Genomic DNA, 16,491 nt, shown 5'->3' on the forward strand with positions numbered 1-16,491 from the left:
TGAGGATGCATTTCTCTTACTAAGAGTTTCAACATATTTTCATATATTTAAGTGTTTTGTACTTCGTTTTCTGTGAATTTTCTGCTTGTATCTGCTTGTATCATTTGCTGATATTTTAAATGAATTTTGTGAGCTCTTAAGTATGAAGAAAATCTGTTACATGAATAGTAATTTTTTCCCTCCTCTCCTCAGTGTTTTTTTTCTAGCACTCTAATGCTTTAAAAAATACAATTGCATTCAATCAATTCAGAATTTATACTAATATAATATGTGATCTATGAATCAAACCTTTTTTACCAGAAAATATTTCACTATCACAAACCGTTTATTGTAATCCCAGTTCTTTTCATTAGTTTGAGTTACTGTCTTTAAAAAGTCTTAAATTTGCACAGTTGCTTATAAATATTTCTGGACAGACCTGTGCCTTAATTTACTTTATCATGGTAATTTAATTATTAAAGCTCTAAATATTTTAATTCCTGGTAGATCTAAGCTCCCTCAGTATTTTTATTTTATAGAATTTACCTATTTTCCTTATTTATTTTTCTTTCAAGAAATACTGATAATATGCAGCTTCCTCAGAAGTCCTTATGTTATTTATATAAGGATGGGATTGAATTTATAACTTAGCTTAGGTAGAATTGATATTGGGCTGTGATATTGGGCTTCTCTATTCAATAATATGAGTATTCTTATTTCTATCTGTCTTCTCTGTCTCTGACATGAGCTTAAAGTTTTCTTCATATAAATCTTGTACCTTTTTGTTAATTTTTTTCATTGATATTTTATAAATAATTTTATGTATTGAAAATTATGTATATTATATCTATTAATAAGTACTAAAAGAGCTCCTTTTTTGAATAACACATGGAATCCCCTCCCAGATACCTCAGATACCCGTCTTCAGAAAGCCATACTTACAAACAGTTATACCTATTGGATGATCTAACCTCAATAAGCACCTACATGGCTTTTTTGATACTGGATTTGCTGTAATTTTCTCAAAAGCACCAACACTTCAACAGGCAGAGAATAATCTGATTAATTAGTACATCCTTGTGTGCTCAGCTGCTCAGTTGTGTTCAACTCTGCAACCCCATGCTCTGTAGCCCGCCAGGCTCCTCTGTGCATGGGATTTCCCAGGCAAGAATACTGGAGTGGGTTGCCATTTCCTCTTCCAGGGATTACACCCAGGGATCGAACCCGCATCTCCTGCAGTGGCAAATGGACTCTTTACCATGGGGCCACCTGGGAAGCCCCTGATTCATTAGATGGTCAGCTTTAAACCAAATCTGAGGTGCATAAAATGACACCAAAGATTGGACCTGAAGGGTCTCTGCCCCCATAGAATTTGCAAAGAAACAAAGAAGATAAGACAGGCGCCCAAGCAGGTCGCTGTCAGGTCTCTGAGGCCAGAGGGAAACCAGAGGTTGGTGTGACCACAGAGCGAAGTGTGGGAAAATGTTGGAAACACGGGGCCTACTCTGCTTCAGTAATGGGCTAGAATAACCTGAGCATGAAAACACAGGGAACAACAGAGTGGGCACAAACAAATGTGGATGGCAAAAATTAACAGCATGTCCAACCCACACTGGGATGGAGGAGAACATATTTTCTGCTTTTTCTTAATGTCTGCCATAAAAGTAATGATGAACACTTCATTCTGTGGGATTCTGCCTGATTTGAAACATCCATTTAATTATGAGGAACATATGACACAAATTAGCTTTTTCTTGGGTCTGAAAGTGCCACTTACCGACCTGGAACAAGTGCTCTCGGGCTCTCTGGAGCTTTTTGCTTACCTTACACAGGTGAACAGCTAGCTCCCCTGGATCAGTTTATGACATCCCCAGGATTTTTCCCTCTTCAAATTATGAATTAAGTAACACATTAACTATAGGAAATAGGTTTATAAAAGTTCCTCATGAAACATATTAAGTACGTGAATGTTTTAAATAAATATGCAAATTTAGGAATAAAAACTAAAATATCTGACAACGTGGTAGTAAAAATATGGCTTATACACAACGGTATTTAAAATTATAAATCTCTTATCTGACTGGCAGGTGAAAATAATATGTGATGAGAATAGATGATTGCATAATTATTTTATAAGGTTTCAAAAATATTTTCAACTCAAAATAATATTTGTTGTTGTTATTCAGTTGCTAAGACATGTCCTACTATTTGTGACCAGGCTTTCCTGTCCTTCACTATCTCCTGGAGTTTGCTTAAACTCATGTCCATTGATTTGGTGATGCTATCTAACCATCACATTTTCTGTGGCCCCCTTCTCTTCGTGCCCTCAAAATATTATGAAACCATCTAATTGTCAAGGAGCACAGAAAATATTATTATTAAGAGAAAAAGAAAATCATCTGAGGTCTTATCAAATATTTTCACAAATACCAGGCTCTTTACTACTAAATCAGATTCTTTATACTGATCCTCTTCTTAGTAGGCAATACCATGTCCAGGTTTTTTCTTAAACAGTTAATAATGCAGAGTCCTTTGCGAATAGTTTGATTCTTCATTTTACTTCCTTTTGAATGATTGGGGAAGTGATCTTCCTTGCTGGATAACCTGACGGATTGTTTTGTGTCTGAGTTTCTTAAGCAGAGCACCAGGGTGTGCTAACTGCCAAGTCCTTTGTGCACTGTTAACTCTCACCTGCTCTGAAAAATTGGATTCAGCTTAGTTTTCATTCTTAAAAGCCTCTTTCTTCTAATCCCCTATTTTGTCTTGTAGCACAGAATAAAGATGTTCATTTGAGAAAAAGAGAATGTGGATCACTGAGAAAAGAAAGAAGAAAAAGTGATCCTTAAGCATCTGCAAAGGGAAATGTTATTTTAGTAAAAAGAAAAAAGCAATTCAATAGATGCATCCTGGCAAAATTGAGTCATTTTATGGATACATGAAAATTCTTCTTCCTGAACATAGAAGGATACAAGGAATAGATATTAAGAGACTTTTTCCTCCAGTGTGGATATCTTCATCCATGAGTGAATCTTTTTAAAGGAAGAGGGAATGGAAAGGAGAGAGAAGGGAAGGAGAAGCAAGAGAGGGAGGGAGAGAGGAGAGAAGGCAGGGAGGGAGGAGGAAGGAAGGAAGGAGAGAAGGAAGACAGGGAAGGAGGACAGGGAACAGCAAATCATCAAATTAGCATTGATCAGATGCTTTCTTTTCTTGTATGAACAGGTGGGCCTGGAAAAACCCTTGATTAGTTTTGAAGGCTATTTTAAAAAAGGGAAATGCAAAATTTTGGGAAATATACACACACACACAATAGTTGTTATCTCTGGGTGGTTGTGGACTTTTTAATCTTCTCACTTTTCCTTTCTTATATACACAGCTTTGAAATCTCTAATAAATAAATCTTATTTTTGCAACAAATTTGTATAACAAGCTGGTGAAAGCAGATGATTGCAGAGTCATTTGGAATAATTGCAGGTGGTTCTGCCCAGAAGGACTAGATCTGCAGACTGAATCAGAAGCTCTGAGGTTGAAGCCTACAGCAGGATGAAAGGCATCTTCGTGTACATTTCAGTGATTATCCAGGGAAACTCTTTGGGTGGCATGTATAACGTTAAATTTTCTTTCTCACGTTTTGCCTGTGTTTCTCTCCTCAGTCATTGCAGTGGTAATCAAACAAACAAAAACCCTGAGGGTATTGCAAAACAAGAAGGGAACTAAATAGGATTGGTCAGAGAAGCAAAAGGGACTCTGCCCGACTCAGTTGTGAAGGGAAAGAAGAAGGGAAAGATTCTGGTTTGTTGAAGTTAGAGAAGGAGCAGCGCTGAGTAGTTTTGTCCTCAGTGGAAACATCTGGAAGGGAAGTGGGGTGATTTAAAAAGGGAAGAGGACTTTTCTAGGTAGAAAAGATAGAGGAGTGTAGATATGATCGCCGCCTATCCCCACCATCCTCTGAGCATCAACTTTTCCTCCTTTGATTAAGTGGCATCACTATGTCATTCCAATGTCAGTATCAAGTGTTTGCTGCTTGGCATATATTTCCACCTAGAAAGAAGAGAAAATAAAGCAAAACTGGAACTGCACAAGTGAAATAAGTACCGCTGGGTTGCAACTAGATGAATGTATATATTTAACTACCTTAAAATACCAGCACCCAGAATAGGCTTACCTTCTCCAGGGGTTGCTGGTCACCAGAAATAGTGCTTCAGACTGTCAGTAGATTCAAGCACTATTAATCTCTAAAAGAAAAAAAAAAAACACTCAAAAAAATCACGAAAATGCCATCCACCTTTCAAGGTTACTTAGAGAAATTCAGAGACCTTTGCACACAATCTGGTTCTCTGGATGCCTTTCCTCCCAGAATAAACTGTGTTTTAGAAAAATTACAAGGGGGAAAAAAACGGGTAGAAAAGCATTTGTTTTCTTGGGGAGATAAAGAAAATAATTATACATGGAACCTCTTAGATTCCAAGGAGTCTGGATGTCAGGAAAGGGACAGCTTTGTTTTATGGCCCCTGATGTCTGCTGTTCAGGGTGGAGAGAAGTGTGCGCTTTCAGGGCTGCGCTCACTCACGAGCCACGCAGTGTATCTGACACGCTGCCCTCTGGGAAAAGCCGCCAGTGGGGGAATTGTTGCAGTGATGCAGTACAGCTTGTAACTTGGAATCCCGCTGGAGAACTTTGTAGTTGCTTGTCAGTCAGTGGGAAGATAAAAGAGGCAGCTTCTTTTCAAGCAATTTGAATTCATTTCTCCATAATGAGTTAGAGGGTCGGGCAGCAGCAGTGAGCTTGCCTGTTATTTTGAGGATGAAAGAGACAGAGATGGAGAAAAGGAAGCATGAGGTCGGCCTTGCAGCCAAATCAGCAGAGTAACATGGCTTGTCACTAGTTCACTTCCTTCCAGGACTCCCTTTTCCTGATTCCACATATTTTTAGAAAGAAAGGTCAGAGAAAGTCCAGCTCTATATCAGTTTATTAAATAAAAACCCAGTGTATGAAAATTAAAACTCAAAGTCTAAAGTAGCAGGCAATAGTATTTTATACACAAATACTCATCAAGCATAGACATGCTAAAGGCATTATACTATTTCTTTTCACATTATACAATTAATTATTGACCATATGATTTCTTTTAGAGATGGAGAAGACATGGAATTCTTCCTGACCACATCAAGTGTTTAAAATCAACACAAGAAATAGTAGGAATATGACTGTGGGAAAAAGCATGTTCAAAACAAATATTAATATGAAGAAGAGTGAGACTATAGAGAAAATAGAGAAAATTTCTTTCTTCCTGTTTCTTTGGGAAGCAAATTTCTTCTCTGCAAAAAGACAAAAATTACAATTAATATAGTTTTGCATACATTTCTAGGGGTATAAACATGTAACTATAAACACCCAGGAAATGAAAATGTTTTACTTGGAATTAAAAAGTGTTGCTGCATTGTTGGTGAAAATATGAATGAGCCCTGATTAGATTTATATCATTTTCAAACATTAGGTGATAGAACATATACCCACTGAATATATTGACACCTCTGATTGTATATCATGTCATGGCCAATAAAACTATAGAAATGTATAATTAGGACACATTTTTCCACGAGAATGGAGTTAAGCATTAATTTATCAAACTTACTTCGGAACTCATCTGTTCTCAGCACTCACACGGCTGCTTATTGAATTTGTGTCTCATATCTAATTGGCTATTTTCTTGACATAATGAACAAGTGCAAACTCTATGCTGTTGTGTCTGTTGCAGAGACGATGTAATGATGAAATGCAAATTCTAACCCAGGGCTGCACATGGAGTCAGGGAGTGCCGCCCACAGAGGCAGGAGAGAGCACTGGGTTTCTGTGTTCTCCTGGCTTCAGTTCAGGTTTCAAATTCTGCAGATCATTTTTGTGTAGGAATCTTTCCATTCTTCCTCCTCATTAAACGAGACTGTCACATGAGGAGTGTCATCTGCACGTCACTACCAAATAACTTACCTTTGGCTTTGGAAGGCTTTATATCATTAAAAAATAATAATAATAAAATTGCCCTTTTCAAAGGGGAAGTATTTAAAGCACTTTGAAAAATTTCAACCATTTAAAACTCATACCAGGGCAGACTTGGAGGTTTTAGGACACACATGATGCGGTTCACATGAGGATGTCAGCCATTAAGCAGATATATAATAATATGAATTGATAGTTGTATACTATTAATACACCTGTCAGGTGTTGGGTTTTGTATGCTTTGTCATGGTGAGAGTTCAGTATTTGCTGAATAAATAGCAATATTAGAGTCAGCCTGTAGATATGTCTTGACTGAAAGCATAACCATTAAACCTAATTATCTGGATTTTAAATAAGGAGGCTTTCAACGAGTGTGTCAGCTATGAAGTAATATTACAGGGAAAGGGATGAGTGGACTACATTGAGAAATAGGAAAAAAATCTAGTTCTCCAGGGCTTGTGTTCTTCCTGGCCTTGAGACACAGTCCTGCAGCAGAGGAGTTCTAACTCCTAAGCTTCTCCTGTGGGGGTGTAAGAATGGACCCCTTGCATGGTGATATGTCTTCATCATCATATTTTTACAGGGATCACACATTACACTTCAGCACCTTAGAAAGTACTACTAGATGACTCTCAAACCATAATGCCATATACTAAGAACAGCTCATTGAAAACTAATATTTCCCAACTTTTTGTGTGAAGTTCTCATGATGAATGAGTTACTTCACTCAATTAAAAAACAGAATCTAAGGATGCTAGCAAACCATTAAGAAAGCAAAACAGTTTTGTATAGTTTTCTGAGAATTTGGATTATTTGTAAATAGGGTTGTGTGTATATATATATATCTTATTTTTTACATGGCCATATGCCTTTGGGGAGGAGTTACCTGGTGGCTCAGTGGTAAAATGCAGGAGATGCATGTTCCATCCTTAGGTCAAGAAGATCCCCTGGAGAAGGAAATGGCAACCACTCCTGTATTCTTGCCTAGGAAATCCCATGGACAGAGGAGCCTAGTGGTGTCGCAAAAGAGTCAGATACAACTTAGTGACTAAACAACAAAAACATACCTTTGGGGAGATATCAGAATTTGAGGAGTGGATATCTGAAATCATAAAATAAAATATAGATATTCGTTCATTAATTTGTTCATGCCATAAACATATATCTGGTTTTAATGGAGCAAGACTGAAATGACATGTGTGAATTAAGGAGCGTGATCTTTCACTGAAGAGGCTTGTGATTTACAAGAGGTGGAAATTAGTCAAATAATCACATAAAAATGTAAAGTTGCCAACCTTAAAAAATACTAAAGTAAACATATATGTCACTAAGGTGGCATAGTAGGGACCCTACTGTAATGGATGATCAGAGAAGACTTTTTCAACAGATTTTGGGTATTTGGGTAAACATTTAGGCACTAGCCCAGAGAAGACAGCAAAGAGGTCTCCAGAGGGAATGACATTAGTGAAGGACGTGAGAAGCAGGAAATTGTGGTGTGATCACGGAAACCAAGGAAGACCACTATGTCTGGGACAGAGTGGATGAGGAAGGGAATGGCATAGATGAGACATTAAAACTGCCTTATGAAGAGTCTTGTAGGTTACTTTAGGGATTTTGCGTGTCACAGAAAGGATTGTCAGTATTTTTCAGTTATTACAGCAGATGAATATTACTTAAATTTAGTATCTGTAGACATAGATCAGAATGCATTTTTCCTTACATATATTTTTTAAAATGATATAAATGGATTACATTTTCCTCTGTCATCCAGTCTTTTTTTCCTGTGGAGAGAAATGTGTGAGTATGTGTGAATATATAGTATATTTGAGATCCTAATACAAACAAATCTTATATCCTACTTTACTTATTTAACATTATGAGTACGTCTCATATCACACAAAAAGCACTGATAAAAATCATTCTTAATGGATAATATCAATAGTATCAGTTCAGTTCAGTTGCTCAGTCATGTCTGACCTTTTGTGACCCTGTGGACTGTAGCACAGCAGTCTTCATTGATCATCACTAACTCCCAGAGCTTGCTCAAACTCATGTCCATCGAGTCAGTGATGCCATCAAACCATGTCATCCTCTGTCATCCCCTTCTCCTGCCTTTAATCTTTCCCAGCATCAGGGACTTTTCCAATGAGTCAGTTCTTCGCATCAGGTGGCCAAAGTATTGGAGTTTCAGCTTCAGCATCAGTCCTTCCAAAGAATATTCAGGACTGATTTCTTTTGGTGGTGGTGGTTTAGACGCTAAGTCGTGTCTGACTCTTGCAACACCATGGACTGTAGCCGGCAAAGCTCCTCTGTCCGTAGGATTCTCCAGGCAGGAATACTGGAGTGCGTTGTCATTTCCTTCTCCAGAGGATCTTCGTGACCCAGGGATCAAACCCAAGTCTTCTGCATTGCAGGGAGATTCTTTACCAACTTAGTTACAAGGGAAGATTTCTTTTAGGTTGACTGAATTGATGTCCTTGCTGTCCAAGAGACTCTCAAGAGTCTTCTCCAAAACCAGTTCAAACGCATCAATTCTTTGGCACTCAGCTTTCTTTATGGCCCAGTTCTCACATCCATACATGACTACTGGAAAACCATATGTTTGACTATATGTACCTTTGTTGGTAATACCTCTGCTTTTTAATATATTGTATAGGTTTTCATAGCTTTTCTTCCAAGGAGCAAGCGTCTTTTAATTTCATGACTGTAATCACCATCTGCAGTGACTTTGGAGCCCAAGAAAATACAGTCAGTGTTTCCATTGTTTCCCCATCTATTTGCCATAAGGTGATGGGACTGGATGCCATTATTAGTTTTTTGAATGTGAGTTTTAAGTCAGTTTTTTCACTCTCCTCTTTCACTCTCATCAAGAGACTCTTTAGTTCCTCTTCGCTTTCTGCCATAAGGTGGTGTCATCTGGTGTATATCTGAGGTCATTGATATTTTTCCTGGAAATCTTGATTCCAGCTTGAGATTCATCCAGCACAGCATTTCACATGATGTATTCTGCATTTAAGTTACACAAGCAAGGTGACAATATACAGCCTTGAGGTGCTCCTTTCCTAAATTGGAGCCAGTCTGTTGATCCATGTGCAGTTCTAACTGTTGCTTCTTGACCAGCATACAGATTTCTCAGGAGGCAGGTAAGGTGGTCTGGTATTTCCGTCTGTTTAAGAATTTTCCAAAGTTTATTGTGATCCACACAGTAAAATGTTTTAGCATAGTCAATGAAGCAAAAGTAGATGTTCTCCTGGAATTCTCTTGCTTTTTTCTATGATCCAATGTATGTTAGTAATTTGATCTCTGGTTCCTCTGCCTTTTCTAAATTCAGCTTGAACATCTGAAGTTCTCGGTTCACATACTGTTGAAGCCTAGGTTGGAGAATTTTGAACATTTCTTTGCTAGTGTGTGAGCCAAAGCAAAAACAACACCCACTGGGGATGTGACTTGTGATGGAAGTAAAGTCTCATGCTGTAAAGAGCAATATCGCATAGGAACCTGGAATGTTAGGTCCATGAATCAAGGCAAATTGGAAGTGGTCAAACAGGAGATGGCAAGAGTGAACGTCAACATTTTAGGTATCAGCAAATTAAAATGGACTGGAATGGGTGAATTTAACTAAGATGACCATAATATCTAGTACTGTGGGCAAGAATCCATTAGAAGAAATGGAGTAGACATCATAGTCAACAAAAGAGTCCAAAATGCAGTACTTTGTTGTAATCTGAAAAATGGCAAAATGATCTCTGTTTGTTTCCAAGGCAGGCAATTCAATATCACGGTAATCCAAGTCTATTCCCCGACCAGTAATGCTGAAAAAGCTGAAGTTGAATGGTTCTATGAAGATTTGCAAGACCTTCTAGAACTAACACCCCCCCTCCCCCCCCAAAAAAAAATGTCCTTTTCATTATAAGGGACTTGAATGCAAAAGTAGGAAGTCAAGAAATATCTGGAGTAACAGGCAAATTTGGACTCGGAGTGTAAAGAATGAAGCACGACAAAGGCTAATAGAGTTTTGTTAAGAGAAAGCACTGGTCATAGCAAACACCCTCTTCCAACAACACAAGAGAAGACTCTACATAAGGACTACACCTGATGGTCAGTACTGAAATCAAATTGATTATACTCTTTGCAGCCAGAAATGGAGAAGCTCTATACAATCAGCAAAAAAAAGACCAGGAACTGACTATGGCTCAGATCATGACCTCCTTATTGCCAAATTCAGACTTAAATTGAACAAAGTAGGAAAAACTACTAGACCATTCAGGTTTAACCTAAATCAAATCCCTTACCATTATACAGTGGAAGTAAGAAATAGACTCAAGAGGTTAGATCTGATAGAAAGAGTGCCTGAAGGACTATGGACAGAGGTTCATGACATTGTACAAGAGGCAGGGATCAAAACCATCCCCAAGAAAAAGAAATGCAAAAAGGCAAAATGGTTGTCTGAAGAAGCCTTACAAATAGCTGTGAAAAGAAGAGAAGCAAAAGGCTAAGGAGAAAAGGAAAGATATATCCATTTGAATGGAGAGTTCCAAAGAATAGCAAGTAGAGATAAGAAAACCTTCCTCAGTGATCAGTGCATAGAAATAGAGGAAAACAATAGAATGGCAAAGACTAGGGATCTCTTCAAGAAAATTAGAAATATCAAGGGAACATTTCATGCAAAGATAGGCTCAATAAAGGACAGAAATGGCATGGACCTAACAGAAGCAGAAGATATTAAGAAGAGGTGGCAAGAATACACAGAAGAACTGTACAAAAAAGATCTTCATGACCCAGATAATCACGATGGTGTGATCATTCACCTAGAGCCAGACATCCTGGAATGTCAAGTCAAGTGAGCCTTAGGAAGCATCACTATGAACAAAGCTAGTGGAGATGATGGAATTCCAGTTGAGCTATTTCAAATCCTAAAAGATGATGCTGTGAAAGTGCTGCACTCAGTATGCCAGCAAGTTTGGAAAACTCAGCAATGGCCACAGGACAGGAAAAGGTCAGTTTTAATTCCAATCCCAAAGAAAGGCAATGTAAAGAATCCTCAATCTACTGCACAACTGCACTCATCTCACTGGGGCTTCCCTCATAGCTCAGTTGGTAAAGAATCCACCTGCAATGCAGGTGACCCCAGTTTAATTCCTGGGTCGGAAAGATCCACTGGAGAAAGGATAGGCTACCCACTCCAGTATGGTTGGGCTTTCCTTGTGGCTCAGCTGGTAAAGAATCTGCCTGCATTGCGGGAGACCTGAGTTTGATCCCTGGGTTGGGAAGATCCCTGGAGAAGGGAAAGGCTTCCCACTCTAGTATTCTGGCATGGAGAATTCCATGGACTGTATAGTTCATGGGGTCACAAAGAGTTGGACACGACTGTGCGAATTTCACTTCACTTCATTTCACATGCTAGTAAAGTAATGCTCAAAATTCTCCAAGCCAGGATTCAACAGTACATGATCTGTGAACTTCCACATGTTCAAACTGGATTTAGGAAAGGCAGAGGAACCAGACATCAAATTGCCAGCAACTCTTGGATCATTGAAAAAGCAAGAGAGTTCCAGAAAAACATCTACTTCTCCTTTATAACTATACCAAAGTCTTTGAATGAATGGATCACAATAAACTGGAAAAGTCTTAAAGAGATAGGAATACCAGAACACCTGACCTGCCTCTTGAGAAATCTGTGTGCAGGTCAGGAAGCAACAGTTAAAACTGAATATGGAACACCTGACTGGTTCCAAAGAGGGAAAGGAGTACATCAAGACTGTATATTGTCACCCTGCTTATTTAACTTATATACACAGTACATCATGAGAAACGCTGGCTGGATGAAGTCCAAGCTGGAATCAAGATTGCCGGGAGAAATATCAATAACCTCAGATATGCAGGTGACACCACCCTTATGGCAGAAAGCAAAGAAGAACTAAAGAGCCTCTTGATGAAAGTGAAAGAGGAGAGTAAAAATGTTGGCTTAAAATTCAACATTCAGAAAACAAAGATCATGGCATCTGATCCTATTACTTCGTGGCAAATAGATGGGGAAACAGTGGAAACAGTGTCAGACTTTATATTTTTGGGCTCCAAAGTCATTGCAGATGGTAACTGTAGCCATGAAATTAAAAGACATTTGCTCCTTGGAAGAAAAGTTATGACCAACCTAGACAGCATATTAAAAAGCAGAGACATTACTTTGCAAACAAAGGTCCATCTAGTCAAAGCAACGGTTTTTCCAGTAGTCATGTATGGATATGAGAGTTGTACTATAAAGAAAGCTGAGCACTGAAGAATCAATGCTTTTAAACTGTGATTTTGGAGAAGACTCTTGAAAGTCCCTTGGACTGCAAGGAGATACAACCAGTCCAACCTAAAGGAAATCAGTGCTGAATATTCCCTGGAAGGACCGATGCTGAAGCTGAAACTCCAATACTTTGGCCACCTGATGTGAAGAACTGACTCATTTGAAAAGAGCCTAATGCTGGGAATGATTGAAGGCAGGAGGAGAAGTGGACGACAGAGGATGAGATGGTTGGATGGCATCACCGACTCAATGGTGTGCATTTGAGTAAACTCCGGGAGTGGGTGATGGGCAGGGAAGGCTGCCGTGTGTCCATGGGGTTGCAAAGAGTCTGACACGACTTAGTGACAGAACTGAAGTGAACTGAACTTGCTGGTGTGTGAGATGAGTGCAATTGTGCGGTAGTTTGGTCATTCTTTGGCATTCCTTTTCTTTGGAATTGGAATGAAAACTGATGTTTTATAATCCTTTGGCCACGGCTGAGTTTTCCAAATTTGCTGGCATATTGAGTGCAGCACTTTCACGGCATCATCTTTTAGGATTATAAATAGCTCAGCTGGAATTCCATTGCCTCCTCTAACTTTTTTCTTAGTGATGCTTCCTAAGGCCTCCTTGACTTCACACTCCAGGATATCTGGCTCTAGGTGAATGATCACACCATTTTGGTTGTCTGGGTTGTGAAGATATTTTTTGTATAGTTCTTCTGTGTATTCTTGCCACCTCTTCTTAATATCTTCTTCTTCTGTTATGTCCATACCATTTCTGTCCTTTATTGTGCCCATCTTTGCATTAAATGTCCCCTTGGTATCTCTAATTTTTCTAAAGAGATCTCTGGTCTTTCCTTTTTTTTTTTTTTTTTTGAAGTGGTTAAAGTCAAATTTTATTTTATTTTTTCCCAACTACAATTTTATTTTATTTTTAAACTTTACAAAATTGTATTAGTTTTGCTCTATGGTTTTCCTTTATTTCTTTGCACTGATCACTGAGGAAGGCTTTGCTGTCTCTCTTTGCTATTCTTTGGAACTCTCCATTCAGATGGATATATCTTTCCTTTTCTCCTTTGCCTTTTGCTTCTCTTCTTTTCACAGCTATTTGTAAGGCCTCCTCAGACAACCATTTTACCTTTTTGCATTTCTTCTTCTTGGGGATGGTTTTGATCACCACCTTCTGTACGATGTTAGGAACCTCCATCCATAGTTCTTCAGGCACTCTGTCTATCAGATCTAATCCCTTGAATCTGTTTGTCACATACACTGTATAATCATAAGGATTTTATTTAAGTCGTCCTGAAAGGTCTAGTGGTTTTCCCTACTTTCTTCAATTTGAGTCTGAATTTTGCAATAAGGAGTTCATGATCTGAGCCACAGTCAGTTCCTGGTCTTTTTTTTTTTTTTTTTTTGCTTTGTTGAGCTTCTTCATCTTTGGCTGCAAAGAGCAAAGAATATAATTATAATCTGATTTCATTATTGACCATCTGGTGAAGTCCATGTGTAGAGTTGTCTCTTGGGTTGTTGGAAGAGGATGTTTGCTATGACCAGTGCATTCTCTTGGCAAAACTCTGTTAACTTTTACCCTGCCTCATTTTGTACTCCAAGACCAAACTTGCCTGTTACTCAAGGTATCTCTTGACTTCCTACTTTTGCATTCGAGTCCCCTATGATGAAAAGGATATCTTTTTTAGGGGGGAAGGGGTGTAGTTTTAAGAGGTCCTGTTGGTCTTCATAGAACCATTCAGCTTCAGCTTCTTCAGCGTTAGTGGTTCAGGCATAGAGTTGGATTACTGTGATATTGAATGGTTTGCCTTGAAAATGAACAGAAATCATTCTGTCGTTTTTGAGATTGCACCCAGGTACTTCGTTTTTGGACTTTTTTGTTGACTATGAGGGCTCCTCCATTTATTCTCAGGAGTTCTTGCCCACAGTGGTCAATATAATGGTCAACTGCATTAAATTTGCCCATTCCAGTCCATTTAAGTTCACTGATTCCTAAAATGTTGATGTTCACTTTTGCTATCTCCTGTTTGACCACTTCCAATTTACTTTGATTCATGGACCTACCATTTCAGGTTCCTATGCAATATTGTTCTTTACAGCCTTGGTCTTACTTCCATCACCAGTCACATCCACAACCGGGTATTGTTTTCACTTGGCTCATCCTCTTCATTCTTTCTGGAGTTATTTCTCTACTTTTCTCCTGTAGCATATTGGGCATATTTCAGTGTCCTGTTTTTTTGCCTTTTCATACTGTTCATGGGTTTCTCAAGGCAAGAATACTGAAGTGGTTTGCCATTACCTTCTCCAGAGGACCACATACTGAACTGGTTTGCTGATCCCTTCTCCAGTGGACCGCATACTGAAGTGGTTTGCCATTCCCTTCTCCAGTGGACCATGTTTTGTCAGAACTCTCCACCATGACCCATCCATCTTGGGTAGCCCTACACGGCATGGCTCATAGTTTCACTGAGTTAGACAAGGCTGTGGTCCAAGTGATCAGTTTGGTTGGTTTTCATAATTGTGTTTCCCTTATGTCTGCCCTCTGATGGAGAAGGATAATAGGCTTGTGGAAGCTTCCTGATGGTAGGGTTTGGCTGTGGAGGAATCTGGGTCTTGCTCTGATGGGTGGGGCCATGCTCAGTAAATCCTCAATCCAATTTTCTACTATTGTGTGGGGCTGTGTTCCCTCCCTGTAGTTTGGCCTGTGACCAAACTATGATAGGGATAATGGAGGTAATGGAGACCTTTCTTCCAAAGGACTTATGCCAGGACTGTTGTCTTCAGTGCTCCTGACCCCACAACTGTTGACCCACACCTCTGCAGGAGACTCCTAGACACTCACAGGCAAGTCTGGTTCATTCTCTTGTGGGGTCACCGCTCCTTTCTCCTGGGTCCTGGTGCGCACAAGGTTTTGTTTGTACCCTCCCAGAAACTGTTTCCCCAGTCCTGTGGAAGATCTGTAATCAAATGCCACTGACCTTTAAAGTCAAATTTCCTGGGGATTCTCTGTCCCTCTGCTGGATCCCCAGGTTGGGAAATCTGTTGTGAGCCCTAGATCTTTCACAATAGTGTGAGAACTTCTTTGATATAATTGTTCTTCAGTTTGTGGCTTGTTTTCCTGGTACCTCTATGGTGGGGCTCACACACTGTGCCTCCCAGGTCTGTTGCAGCCAGAGCCCCTGTCCCCACGGCAGGCCACTGCTGACCCATGCCTCTGCAGGAGACAGACACTCAAAGGCAGGTCTGGCTCAGTCTCTTGTGTGTTCCCTGGGTCCTGGTGTGCAGAAGGTTTCATTTGAGCCCTCCAAGCGTCTCTGGCAGGTTTGACTCTAAACATGATTTTGCCCCTCCTACCATCCTGTTGGGGCTTCTCCTTTGCCCTTGGATGTGGGGTATCTTTTTTTGGTGGGATCCAACATTCTCCTGTCTATGGCTGTTCAGTGTTTAGTTGCAGTTTTGTATTTCTTACAGGAGAAGATGAGCACACATCCTTCTACTCTGCCATCTTCAAAAGGAACTTATCAATCATATGGATATACCAAAATGTACTAGCCTTCCCATCATTACCATTTCATTCTATGATATTAGCCATTTCATTATTGTTGCATGTTTAGGTTTATTATTTTTAATATTAGAAAGAATATGTATCACATAATTCTGCATATATTATTAGTATGTATTGCTAGAAAATTTAAAGGGTGGAATATTTTTTGAGACTTGAGATGCATTGGAAAAAGGCAACAATGCTTTAAAGAAAAGTCACATATCTCCTAACAGTATACAAGTATGTTCATATTCTGTAATTGTGATAATTTGATAGATAATGATTATTTGCTTTAATTTGCATTTGTTTTATTCTTAGTGACATCAAACATTGCCAATATGCTTTTTATTTGTTTTTATTTTTCTCTTGTTTGCTCACATACTTTGCCAGAAAATTTTAGAAATTTAAAACTAGGTTTGATCTGAATGGCAGCTTAAAATTTGAGTTATAATTATTAGGCATTACAGTGCCAAATATTTTATTCAACTTATCTTTCTGGTGTATTTATGAGGTTTAGGAAACAGTATTTCAGATTTTTTGTGTGTGTGATGAAACTTCATTTTATTTTTGTAAAGAACATTTTCTCTATCCAGGATTAAAACATATGCATTGCATTATTTTGCTAAATTTATCAGAGATTTAAATTCTTATGTATTATGGTACTTACTTCTGGGCTATTTACTTCTGTTTAT

At 38.9% G+C, this 16,491-nt stretch overlaps 1 protein-coding gene across 1 annotated transcript in view; it reads left to right on the forward strand.

The window, feature by feature from the left end:
* The window catches only part of USH2A (usherin), a 928,983-nt gene that overhangs the window by 536,206 nt on the left and 376,286 nt on the right, over nucleotides 1–16,491 (forward strand). The gene's annotated exons all lie outside the window — the stretch shown is intronic.

The sequence above is a fragment of the Bos mutus genome, chromosome 16 (genome assembly GCF_027580195.1).
Source record: "Bos mutus isolate GX-2022 chromosome 16, NWIPB_WYAK_1.1, whole genome shotgun sequence".
NCBI lineage: Eukaryota > Metazoa > Chordata > Mammalia > Artiodactyla > Bovidae > Bos > Bos mutus.